The sequence below is a fragment of the Mus pahari genome, chromosome 15 (assembly GCF_900095145.1).
Source record: "Mus pahari chromosome 15, PAHARI_EIJ_v1.1, whole genome shotgun sequence".
In the NCBI taxonomy this organism is placed as follows: Eukaryota; Metazoa; Chordata; class Mammalia; order Rodentia; family Muridae; genus Mus; species Mus pahari.
In genome coordinates, this window is record NC_034604.1 from 15202885 (window position 1) to 15215447 (window position 12563).

At 37.2% G+C, this 12563-nt stretch overlaps 1 pseudogene; it reads right to left on the bottom strand.

Annotated features, from left to right (window-relative positions):
- Nucleotides 1-981: 981 nt before the first annotated feature.
- LOC110333455 lies at nucleotides 982-2117 on the bottom strand (annotated as a pseudogene).
- Between the last annotated feature and the right edge of the window lie 10446 nt (nucleotides 2118-12563).

The following is a 12563-nucleotide window of genomic DNA, read 5'->3' on the forward strand; positions in this document are numbered from 1 at the left end:
CTTTTGTGGATGCCAACAAGTGCTTGCTGACAGAAGTCTGTTATAGCTGTCTCCTGAGAGGCTCCACCAGTGCCTGACAAATATAGAAGTGGATGCTCACAACTGAATACTTTCTCTGTATTTGTTCAATATAGCACTTGAATTTTTATCTAAGCCAATTGGACAACTAACAGAAATTCAGTGAATACAAATTAAGAAGAAGTCAAAGTATAACTATTTACAGATGATATGATAGTATATATAAGTTACCAAAATTCTACCAGGGAACTCATTACAACTGATGAACACCTTCAGCAAGTAATTGGATACAAAATCAACTTAAAAAAATCAGTATTCTTCCCATATACAAAAGATAAAAAGGATGAGAATTATGGAAACAACATCATTCATGACAGTTACCAATAATATAAAATATATTGGTATAACTGTAAATAAGCATTGAAATAATTGTATGAAAAGAATTTCAAATCTTTTTTTCCCACTCTGCAAGGTTTATTTCTTGTTTTCATTGGCATGGCACTTTGAGTGGTTAGTTCCATCATCCATATGCAGATTTTACATTTCACATAATATTGCAATGTACACTACAGACACATATAATGCATAAAATATCCTGTAGAAGAGTTATGCAAAGATATGCATAATGGACATACACACTGGAGCCAGGTTATGACTAACTGGGAACTGACTGGCCTAGGCATGTTTGGTGAGGGTGTGCAGGGCAGCGATGCAGCAGGCTCACAGGATAATCAAAGCCTGCACAGTTGGCAGTGTGTCTCGAAGACAATGGGGCTATCACACTAACCAGGTTACTACTACACAAGTACCACTTGGCAGCAGGGCAGAGCTGTGGGAACTGAGATGTTTCCTCACACTACCTCAACAACATAGTACTAACCCCAGCTCAGATGAGAAGTATGTTGTCTCCATAGAAACACGGCTGAAGCCTGGACAGTGAAGTGCTAGGACACTGGGAAGATTTTAGAACTGCAGCTCTTTCTGGATTCTCCAGAAGGTATCTGCACTCTTCTCCAGGCGGGCCTCTTCCTCAGGAGTCAGTGTCACCTTCACAACATCTGAGAGTCCATTTTGTCCCAGAATACATGGGACATTGAGGAAGACATCATCATTAATTCCATAGAAACCCTTAATCTTGGTGGAAATGGGATGCACCCGCCTCAGGTTCTTCATTATGCTCTCAGTCAAATCTGCCACAAAGAGGCCAATGGTCCAGAATGTGTAAACTTTCAGCTTGATCACCTCATAGACACTGTCCACCACCTGCTTGTGAACATCCATCCACTGCTCCTTATCTACATCAGTGCCCAGTTCTGGGTTCAGAGAATGCAGGGAAATGCCAGCAATGTTCACAGCACTCCCCACAGGAACACTGGAGTCACCATATTCTCCCAGGACCCAGACATGACACCTCAGCAGGTGAACCCATAGCCTTTCTCCCATCAGGTAACGGAACTGAGCTGAATCCAGATTGCAACCACTTCCAATAACTTGGATTTTGGGAAAGGCACTGATTTACCAAGCCACATAGGTCAAGATATCCACAGGATTTGATACAATGAGCAGCTTGCAGTGTGTAGTGTACTTCACAATATTGGGAATGATAAACTTGAAGATGTTCAAGTTTCAATGGACCAGATTGAGTCAGCTCTCTCCCTCTTGCTGACGGCCCCTGCTGTGATGATGACCAGCTTGGAGTTTGCAGTTACACAATTGTCTTTTCTGGAGACAATTTTTTTGTGTTTTAAGGAAGAGGCTGCCATGCTGGAGATCCATCACCTCTCCCTTTAGCTTGTCTTCCATGACATCAACAAGGGCAAGCTCATCTGCCAAGTCCTTCATTAAGATGCTGACGGCACTAGCCATGCCAATAGCACCAACCCCCAAAACTATAATGTTGTTCTGGGGAACCTGTTCTTCCTTAAGAAGATTCATAATCAGCTGGTCCTTGAGGGTTTCCGTCTTGGACTTTGAGTCTTTTGAGGCAACTAGTACATGATGGTGTAGGGATAGGTGAAGGGTTGACAGGTGAACAGCAGCAGCGTGACCAGAAGTTCAAATCTTTGAAGAAGAAATCAGAAGGTGGAAATACCTGCCATGCTCATGGATACATAGGATTAACATAGTAAAAATGGCCATTTTGCCAAAAACAATCTACAGATTTAATGCAATTCCCAACAAAATTCTAACACAATTCTTTACAGACTTCAAATAACAACATTCAGCTTCATATGGAAAAGCAAAAATCCTGTACAATAAAAGACCTTCTGGAGGTATCACCATCCCTGATTTCAGACTGTTCGACAGAGAAATAATATTAAATTCTGCATGGTAATGTAGCATAAAAACAGACAGGCTAGTCAATGGTAATAAAAGAGACCCACTAGGGTTAGAGGGAAGGCTCAGTAGCTAATTGCACTTGCTGCTCTTCCTGAAGTTCTGAGTTTAATTCCCAGTCACCACATGGTGGCTTGCAACCATCTGTAATTGGGGTCGATGTCCTCTTCTGGTGTGTACTCATATACATAAAATAAATAAATATTTAAAAGACCCATTAGTAAATTCACACAATTAAGAAAACTAAAATTTTGACATAGAACCCAAAAGTATACATGGAAAAGAGAAAGCATCTATGACAAATGGTGCTAGTCTAGTTAGATGTGTGAATATAGAAGAATGCAAAATTACCCCGTAAAATCAAGACCCTTAATGCTAAATCAGCCAGTTAGATTTATGTATCAATAATAACACAATTTACAAGATGCCAATACAAAGTCTCAGAGCCAAATGATAATGATAAAGCTTGGGTGGACTGGACAACTACCAGATTATTGTATACTCCATTGGTAGACAGCTTTGTTGGACTAGATGGACTACAGCCCATAAGCCATTCTAATAAATCACATCCATGCACATACACACAAACACACACACATACACAAAGACAGACAGATAGCAGACAGACAGAGGCAGAAACAGAGAAGAAATCCTAACAAAACCTAACTAACACAGCTGTCAATCTTCAAGAATCATTTACTTATGCTGATCATTTTATATATTCCATAACATTCCTATCATTTAGGATGCAAAGAGAATAGAAAATATAATGTAATTTTAAAATACATTAAATGTTCCCAGAGTAATGACTTTAGTTAGTTACAGGTCATTATAACAAGAAAAGCTTGACAAGTCAAAAATCATATTCAAAACCACAGTATTTCATAAAACAATCCAAGAAAAAAAAGATGGAAAAGGAAATTATAAAACTGACATATTTTTCTATTTAACAAAGAAAAATAATGGTGTTTAAAAAAATCATTTTAGTCAATTATTCCCATGAGATCATAGGATGACTTTTATTTAATTATTAGAAATAATTCATAGGATACTGCTTGTCATTATTAATAATAACATTTTTGTTATGGAAACATTATAAGGTTTTTGTGTATGTGTGTTTGTGTGTGTGTGTGTGTTTGCCCACACACACAATCAAGCATGTGGTTAAATCTGCTTTCACCTTCTATCAAGGATAACTGGAGCATACTTTACAGTACTTCTAACCGTTTTCTTACAAGACAGCACTAAGTTCTAGCAGTACCTCTACATTTTTTCAGCTCTCTACTCAAAACATTATTCCAATCATGCTTTTGAAGTGTGCCTTGACATTGACACTGGTACTTTCCATTATCCGCAGATGCGTTATTTTAATTCAAATTCCCACAGCCAATTGGAGGAGAACCTCTTGTACATAGAGAATAAGTGACTCTTCCTAGTGGAATGTGTTCCTGCATATCTTAAGACCTTAAGGATAACTCAGTGACTTCTGTCTAGGTTGAATAAGCCTTGGATTTTTAGAGTTGGCTGGCAGTGATGATTTCTAGAAGACTCTGAATTTTAACATGCAGGGCACATTATAGAACAACTTGAGCTGGGATCCAGTCCATTAGAAGACAGAGGGAGAAGGCAAGACTGGGAAAAGAGATGAGTCCAGATGAAATACAGACATAACAAATAGTTGATTGACCCTACTAAAGCAGAGTTGGGGCCATGTTACAGGCTAGAAATTTCCCAGAAAGCCAGCATTTTATACCGGAACTCAATCATATACTGGCACCAGTGTTACTAAAAATATACTGTCTGTCAATAACAAAGGTATCTTTGATGATCAGCAATAGTAGCTGACCACCAAATCCTTCCTTAAACCAGGAATAAAACAGTGATTTGCTGTACCAGGAATAAAACAGTGATTTGCTGTCTTTCATAGGCCCAGATATGGTGAGTGGTGCACTTGGATGGATCATTACCTAGAAAGTATTATATTTAACCAGTGTACCAGAATTAGATCAGGGTCATAGCCTAAGAGAAACTACGAGAAAGTAAATAATGTACAAAACCCAGATCCTCTCAGAATGTACATTCCAAGGTAGAAAAGGATTTTGTAGTAATTGCAATCTCATTTAACAAAATAGGGAAAGAATGGAGGGCTTTATTTTTTCTTCCATAATGAACCAGTAATTAATGATATCAAAACCAAAGCATTAGCTTACATTCCTTAATCATGCTACTTGTAACTTCTTAGTCGAGGACAATTTTGAACATGCATTTAAGTCATAACATTCTCATTTTGTAAGAATATGCCTGAAGCGTATTCTTTTAGAGTTAAGGCCCTCTAAGACACTGAGCCCTGACCGCTTCACCTTTCTGTTTTCACGGATGTGGGTACCCAGAACTCATCAGCATCTGACCACAGAAATCTAATGGCAATTGTGTTTCTCTTCCCTCCCCTCATGATTTCCTCCAAGTAGTCCATTTACTATTTTTTCCCATGCATCTTCCCCTTCCTACCCCAAGCACAGCCATGCTTTCTGCCTACTCCAGCCACACTTGTATCCTCCCCAACACTGTTTTAATGAAGAAATCATCAGAGCAAGATTTGAAAGTTTTGAGTTTAATCATCTCGGGCTTTAAAAGTTTATTTATTTTCAAGTGGAACATATAGAAGAAAACAGCTTACATTTGGGAAACTTAACTAGTTGCCAGTTAAAATTACTAATTGGTGCATTTGAGAAATTTCATTTTCTCTAATACAGTTTAGGAGATAACTCATGTTTGAGAAGCTGGAACTGAAAGACATAGCACAAAGCACTCTATGGAAAAAGGAACTGAATAGTAAAGATTTTCTTCACAATGCAAGAACACACTAAGAAGAAGGATAAAAGTTAAGAATTTGTTGCCTGTGTGTGCTGCTTGAGTCAGTTAAATTGGAAATGTTAAAATATGCTACTCTTAAATGAGTGAGTAAATTTAGTTTCAGGTAAGTACAAATTCATAATGTTTTTGTGTTTTTCTTTTTTAATTAATTAATTTCTTTATCCATATTTTATCCCCCCTCCTACCTACCCTCTGACTGTTCCACATCCCATACTTCCTCCCCTGTCTCCACGTGAGTGTCCCCCCACCACCTGACCTCTAAACTCCCTGGAACCTCCAGTTTCTTGAGGTTAGGTGCATCATCTCTGAATGAACACAGACCCAGCAGTCCTCTACTGTATGTGTGCTGGGAGTCTCATATCAGCTGATGTATGCTGTCAGTTTGGTGGTTCAGTGTTTGAGAGATCTCAGGGGTCCAGATTAAAACTGCTGGTCCTCCTACAAGATCGCCTCTCTTGTCAGCTTCTTCTGGCCTTCCCTAATTCAACAACAGGGTTCAGCTGCTTCTGTCCATTGGTTGGGTGCAAATATCTACATTTGACTCTTACAGCTGTTTGTTGGGTCTTTCTGAAGGCATGCTAGGTCCCTTTTGGTGAGTGCTCCATAGCCTCAGTAATAGTGTCAGGCCTTGGGACCTCCCCTTGAGCTGGATCTCACTTTGGGCCTGTCACTGGACCTTCTTTTCCTCGGGCTCTTCTCTATTTTCATCCTTGGAATTCTTTCAGACAGGAACAATTATGGGTCAGAGATGTGACTGTGTGGTGGCAAACCCTTCCCTCACTTGATATCCTGTCTTCCTGCTGGAGGTGGGCTCTATAAGCTCCCTCTTCCTTCTGTCAGGCATTTCATCTATGGTACTTCCCTTTGAGTCCTGAGAATCTCTCACACCCCAGGTCTCTTGTGCATTCTGGATGGTCCCCCAACCTCCAATCTCCTGAGTTTGCCTGTTTCCTTTTTTTCTGCTAGCCTCCAGGGCTTCAGTTTTTTCCCCTCACCCAAATAAACAGACTATGTCTATCAAGAGGTGGAGGAGATTATGTTCTAGTGGGTATTCCTTCTGGCTTTAATTCTTGGACATTTGTTTATTGTCAGATAGATTTATTTCTTCTCATATCTGGGAGGCTACCAAATTGCACTGACCAAGAAAATAGGTTAGAAATTAGATTGGGATTTTAAAACTCTCAGGATATGATGCTTGTGTGTATCAAATTAATACATACATTCACATGCAATAATAATTATGAAAATACTCATGAACTTAAGAGAGAATGAGAGGACAAAACAGAAGTTGTAGGCAGAGAAGAAGGGGTAGAAATGATGAAAATACAATGAAATTATATATGAAATTATTTAAAAAATAAAGCATTTGGACACAGGCTGATTATAAACACAGTATAGAGGGGTAGAGACAGCAGAATTCCTGGATTTTACTGGCTAAGCTGTTTAGCACAATCACTGATTTCTAAATTCACTCTATCTCAATAATATATATGAGTTAGAAAACAATAAAGACACCGGAAGTCAATCTCTGTTGTCAAATATATGAAGACCCACATGCTTATGTCCACAAACAAACACCCCCCCACACACACACACACTCAATTATCATCATCATCATTATTGTTAAGGATAATAATAAATATCCTAGTTAACTCTAACTGTCGACTTGACATATTTTAGTTATTTGAATGAGTTTCACTTGGAGAGTGTCCAAATTGGACTGTGGTCATGTTTTAAAGATTGTCTTTATTAATGATTGATGGATAGCAACATCCTCAGCTGGTAGTCATGGGCTATAAAATAAAGCTATAAGCAAGCACCAGAGAGTGCACTGATGAATGGTATTCTTCCATTTTCTCTGTTTCAATTCCTGATTGTGATTCCATACCTGTAAAATGAAATAAACCCTTTTTTTCCTAAATTGCTTCTGATCATGGTACTCATCCCAGTAGCATAAATTAAAATAAGACAAATAATAATAATATTAATAATAATAAAAATCATGACTATATTTATGGGCATGTTAAATTCTACTGTTGTTCCAATTAGTATACACAATCAGTAATGGTATTTTCAGAATACTATATTAAACAATGTTTTCTATTCTTCTAAATAATAATACTTTTCTTACTTAGAAAATACTTGCTATTTTAGGACTCAAGTCTAGGTGAATTGGACCTTTTAGAAAATTTTAAACTAGGAGTTTCTTGTCTTTATATACTAATATATTCTGTCCTCCAACTGTTACCAAGTTTAGTTTCTGATAACATATCTCATGAACTGTCAAGAAATAGGAGCAACACTGTGCATGTGTATTATGGCATGTATTCTAAGTCACCAGTTAAACACTGAAATTTGCATGTCTTACTGATTGTGGAATTTCTTCAGTGATCTTTATAAAGGAGTTACCTTAACTTCTTTTACTGATACAAGTTCCAGCAAAGTCAGCTCATCTGTGGTTTAAAGCTTACATTATGGCATAAAACATCTGCGTGGCATATTTTAGAGAATTAATTGCAACAAACCAAAATTGTTGATCTATATATTCTCCCATTGTTACTTAGATTGGGACACAAAATTGGTAAATTGGTAAGCACAAATATACCCAGGTGTCTAAATACAAATGACAACTTAATGATAGTATCCCACTGTGGTCTGTGTTTGTTGTTGTTTTTTGTTTTTTTGTTTGTTTGTTTTAATTTTTTTCTGTGTTGGCGATTGAATCTAGGGCCTGGTGCATGTTAAGAAAGTGATGTCCCTTCTGCATTATATCCTGAATCTGATTAGTTTTATTGCTTTGTCAGTAGTTGAACATTTTTGCTCTATTCTGTTGTAATAAAATTTCATTTGTCAAATCTTATTACTGAGAGAAGGACATTGACCAGAAGGCCAGTTTTTACTAGTCTATTTTATTTTCCTTCTTAAATCTTTAGGTTAATAAAACTTTTAAGAAGAATCTTTGCGTGAAAATTGCAAGTAGCAGCAAAACAAAAGTGTTCTATGGTTCCATGAAGAGGGAATATAAAACAAGTCCAAAGGGACCTATCAGAAATCTGAGGCATAAAGCAAGCATGCATTCTTCACTCAGGTTTTATTGATGTTCTGCAGCTAGGAGCCCCTTAATTCTATAGCGGAGTCCTTCATGGATTACAAGTTGTTATGGGTGAATTTTTCAATGACAGAGCCATGAACAGAGTTCAATGCAGCAGCTAAGGTTATATGTGGCAAGTCACCAACTTGAAAGCAGACCCAATACCAAAAAAAAAAAAAAAAAAAAAAATGGAAGAAAGAAAAAAGAAAATGAAAAAACTTGAAAAAAACTTAAGAGTTGTTACAGGGTACCTGAATTAACATACTATTGCTTTAAATGAAAGACACCAAAACAACACAAAATACAGATGTGTTGGTGGCTGATATCAAAAGGGGATTTTTACCATTGTGGTGATATTAGGCTGCTGTTCTGTCTTTTGAAAAACTTTATGTTTTTTTTTTTTTTTTTTTTTTTTTTTTTTTTTTTTTTTAATGAAGATCAGAATTCACTTCTCTGTTCTAATACTGTACATTTCAATGACTAATGTTTTAAGTGCTAAGTACTTAAAGGTAAGATGTTATGACATCCATGAAGCAGTGAGAAGTTTGAGTGACAACTGTCAGCAAGTAAGACTTGGAAATGCATCTTACTGTTTTTTGTTAGCAAATCTAAAAGAAAATTGCAAACGTTTTCAAATATAGCCTTTTATAACTTTATTTGTATTATTTCAAAATAAATTTTTCCTGCATTGGAAATTAATGTATTATTCTCTCAACACATAGACAATAGATAGAAAAATGCACAGGTATCATTGTGAAACACATATCTATACATTGTCATCAGCCTGAACTATTTAATACATACAACCCTTTAATGAATTCCACAGTTTAATATGCAGGTAGTCTAGATGTTAGAAATATTTCAGAAGGAAAGTCTTCTGATTACAGGTTTTATTAATTCAGTGGTAAACAAAGCTGAGGATTTATAATCTAGTGATGGGGTAATCTCTAGATGGAATTTAAAATATTATTCTTTAATAGGTAAACAAATAAAATTATACTTCACTAAAAACGATCCTTGTTATATGAGGAATAATGTAAAGGAAGATCTAGTTCAGTAAGAGTGCAGAGTCCCTGCTCAAATTCTGATACTTGACCTGAGACTGTTGGTAATAGGATGCTTCCAAGAGTCAAAGAGCCTAGATGAAGTGATTCAGGAGTAGGAGGTTGAGTCATGGCACTAAGGTCATAAGAGTGTGTGGCTGTGTGCTAAAGGAGCAGAAAGAAGCTGGGGCAGATATGTGTTGAAACTGCTTCATTGAAGACCCTTTTGCAAGGTTATTTCTTTGTATGGAGGAGGAAACCTTCAGAAAGAAATTGATACCTAGGATAAAAAGGTATCTAGAATGAGTGAAAACCTGAGTTTAGTCCCCACAGCACCACCAAACACACACACACACACACACACACAAACGCGCGTGTGCACGCACGCATGCATGCGTACATGCACAGCAGTAGTCTAGCGTTGAATTCCAATGTTATTTTTATTTATTTTTTTTTTTATTTTTTTTTTAAAGATTTATTTATTATATGTAAGTACACTGTAGCTGTCTTCAGACACTCCAGAAGAGGAAGTCAGATCTTGTTACTGATGGTTATGAGCCACCATGTGGTTGCTGGGATTTGAACTCCAGACCTTCAGAAGAGCAGTTGGGTGCTCTTACCCACTGAGCCATCTCACCAGCCCCCCAATGTTATTTTTAAAAGGTAGATAATATGAGAACAGCACTGGGGAATCTGAGAAACAACTCGGAGGCTGATGTCCATGGTGTGGTAAGGATGACAGTGCTGATGAACCTGAGATGTTTGCTTAAAAATCCCTGTCCCTGAAGGAGCTCTGAGCTACAGAGGTTTACACCAGCAGGTGGCTCTGTGGGCTGCCTTCATATTTAATTAACTGCTTTTTGCTCCTGTGCTTTCAGGATCTTTCCACCAAGCAGAGAGAGGTAGGTCAAAGGGTTACCCTGACTGCAGACAGACACCTTTGCCATTGCCAGGAGGCACTTGCTGACAGGAACCTAGTATGACTGTTCCATGGGAGGTTTAGCCAGCAACTGACCAATACAGATGTGGATGCTAAGAACCAACCATCAGTCTGAGCTCAGGGGCCTTAGTGGGGGAGCTGATGGAAGGACTGGAGCAGCAGAGGGAGATTGCAACCCTATAAAAACAACATCAGCTGCCCAGATCACCCACTGCTTCCAGGGAGTAGATCACTAACCAAGGAATACAGGGAAGGTTCCACAGTTCCAGATATATAGGCAGCAGAGAATGGCTTTGTCTGACATCAATGGGAAGGGAGGCCCTTGGTCTTGTGGCAGTTTGATGTCCCAGTATAGGGGGATGCTGGAAGGGTGGGGGTGGGGTAACTTCATAGAGGCAAAATGGAAGGAGGAGAGGGAGGTTGAGAGATGGGGGCTTGTGGAGGGGTAACCAAGAAGTAGGATATCATTTGAGATGTAAATGAATGTAATGATTAATAAAAAAAGAAAAGTGGATAAAGAAAGAAAGTCTTGGAGGAGTCACGGACAATAAGAAAAACCAGAGAAGATACTGGAGACCTAAATTCCACTCACAGAGCTTTGCCTGTGGTTGGCATGACACAACTGGATAAACAGCAGAACTGGTTGCTCATTCCCTTTCTTTGCTTCTTTCTTTATTTTAATTTTTTCATCCATTTTTAAAATTAATGCACCTTTTTTTCCCCTTTTAAATAGGGTACCATATAGTCCAGGATGACCTCAGACTCACTATGCAGACAAAGATGACCTTGAATTTGCCATCTCTCTGGCTCCACCTCCCCTCCTGACAGCAATAATTTGTACAACAGACTTGTAACACCATTCCATGTTCATAAAGTGTTGAAAATTGAACCAGAGTTCGTGCATTCTTAGAAAATGCTCTGCCAAGCAACCTATATCCCCATGCTATATTAACTTTTCTTTAAAATATCTTCCCATGAATTATAGTGATTTACTCTTTTCTTCTGGGAACTCAAATGGATAAACTTATACAAATATTAAAGTACTAAGACAGCAAACAGAACGCCAATCTGTGTTCTCAGTTACAGAGAGGAAACTGATAGGAGCTAAAATCATCTCAAAAAATTATATATATTGATGATAACACTTCATCAAATGTCAAGGATGACAGAAAAAAGGATGACAAATAATCAAAAGAACAATAATTATTAACGGCTTGAAATTTGCAGTGTGAATCATGGGAAAATCTATTATCTTCCTGGAACTACATTTTTTCCTGCAAGGAAAAGGCATCAGGAGGAAGCCAAACTTAACTTACTGTTGAAAATGCCTTGGGGGGGGGGGGTGCAGAAAAGTGATACACCTGGAAACATGTGTCTAGGCAATGTATTGTAATAATAAAAAAAATCCCTTCCATTCAAATACAAGTTACCTAAAGGCTAGGAACGGATGCAAAGGATGATCTGATGGCTGAGCAGAAGGCTTTTATATTTTAAATACAGCAGTGTTTTCTAATCAATTTAAATAAAGGGAACACTGGCAAATTCTTTAACTATTCGACTCTGTTTAAATAAAAGTCCTTATTTAGTTGTAATCCTAAAAATGAGCCTATGTTTCAGAAAGTCTTGGAAAAAATAAAATTATCTGTATTTTATAGCAAGTGATAATTTCTCAAAGTATATGATAGAGGTTTCCATCGGCCCATTAAAGAAAGCTAATTTTCCTCTTCTTCCATTACAGGGAATAGCAACCATCAAGAGATCCCACTATATAAGATATGCTTTTGACACCCTAGAGAAATACTCATAAAACTAAACTTAAGCACTATGTGTAAACAGATTTATCAATATATTTTGATAAATTTATATTATTTTTATGTTTATGTTTTATAAAACATTGTGCACTTTTGGAACATAGATAGCTAAATAGCTGGATACATAGCTATATAGAAAGGTAGATAAAAGATAGATAGATAGATAGATAGATAGATAGATAGATAGATAGATAGATAGATAGATAGACAGACAATATAGATATATAATAGGTATAGCTACTTATAGGGAAACTTTATGTGATGATGAACAATTTTAATATTTGTTTTCCACATTTGTATACAAATATCAATTTTGACTGTATCTGTTTTCATATTTGCTTTCCATTTAACATATACATTATGTACATTTCAATGGTTATTGAAAGTGCATTCTGTATATGACTTTTTGCACTATATATTACTGTTATGAACCTTTTCTATTTTACCAA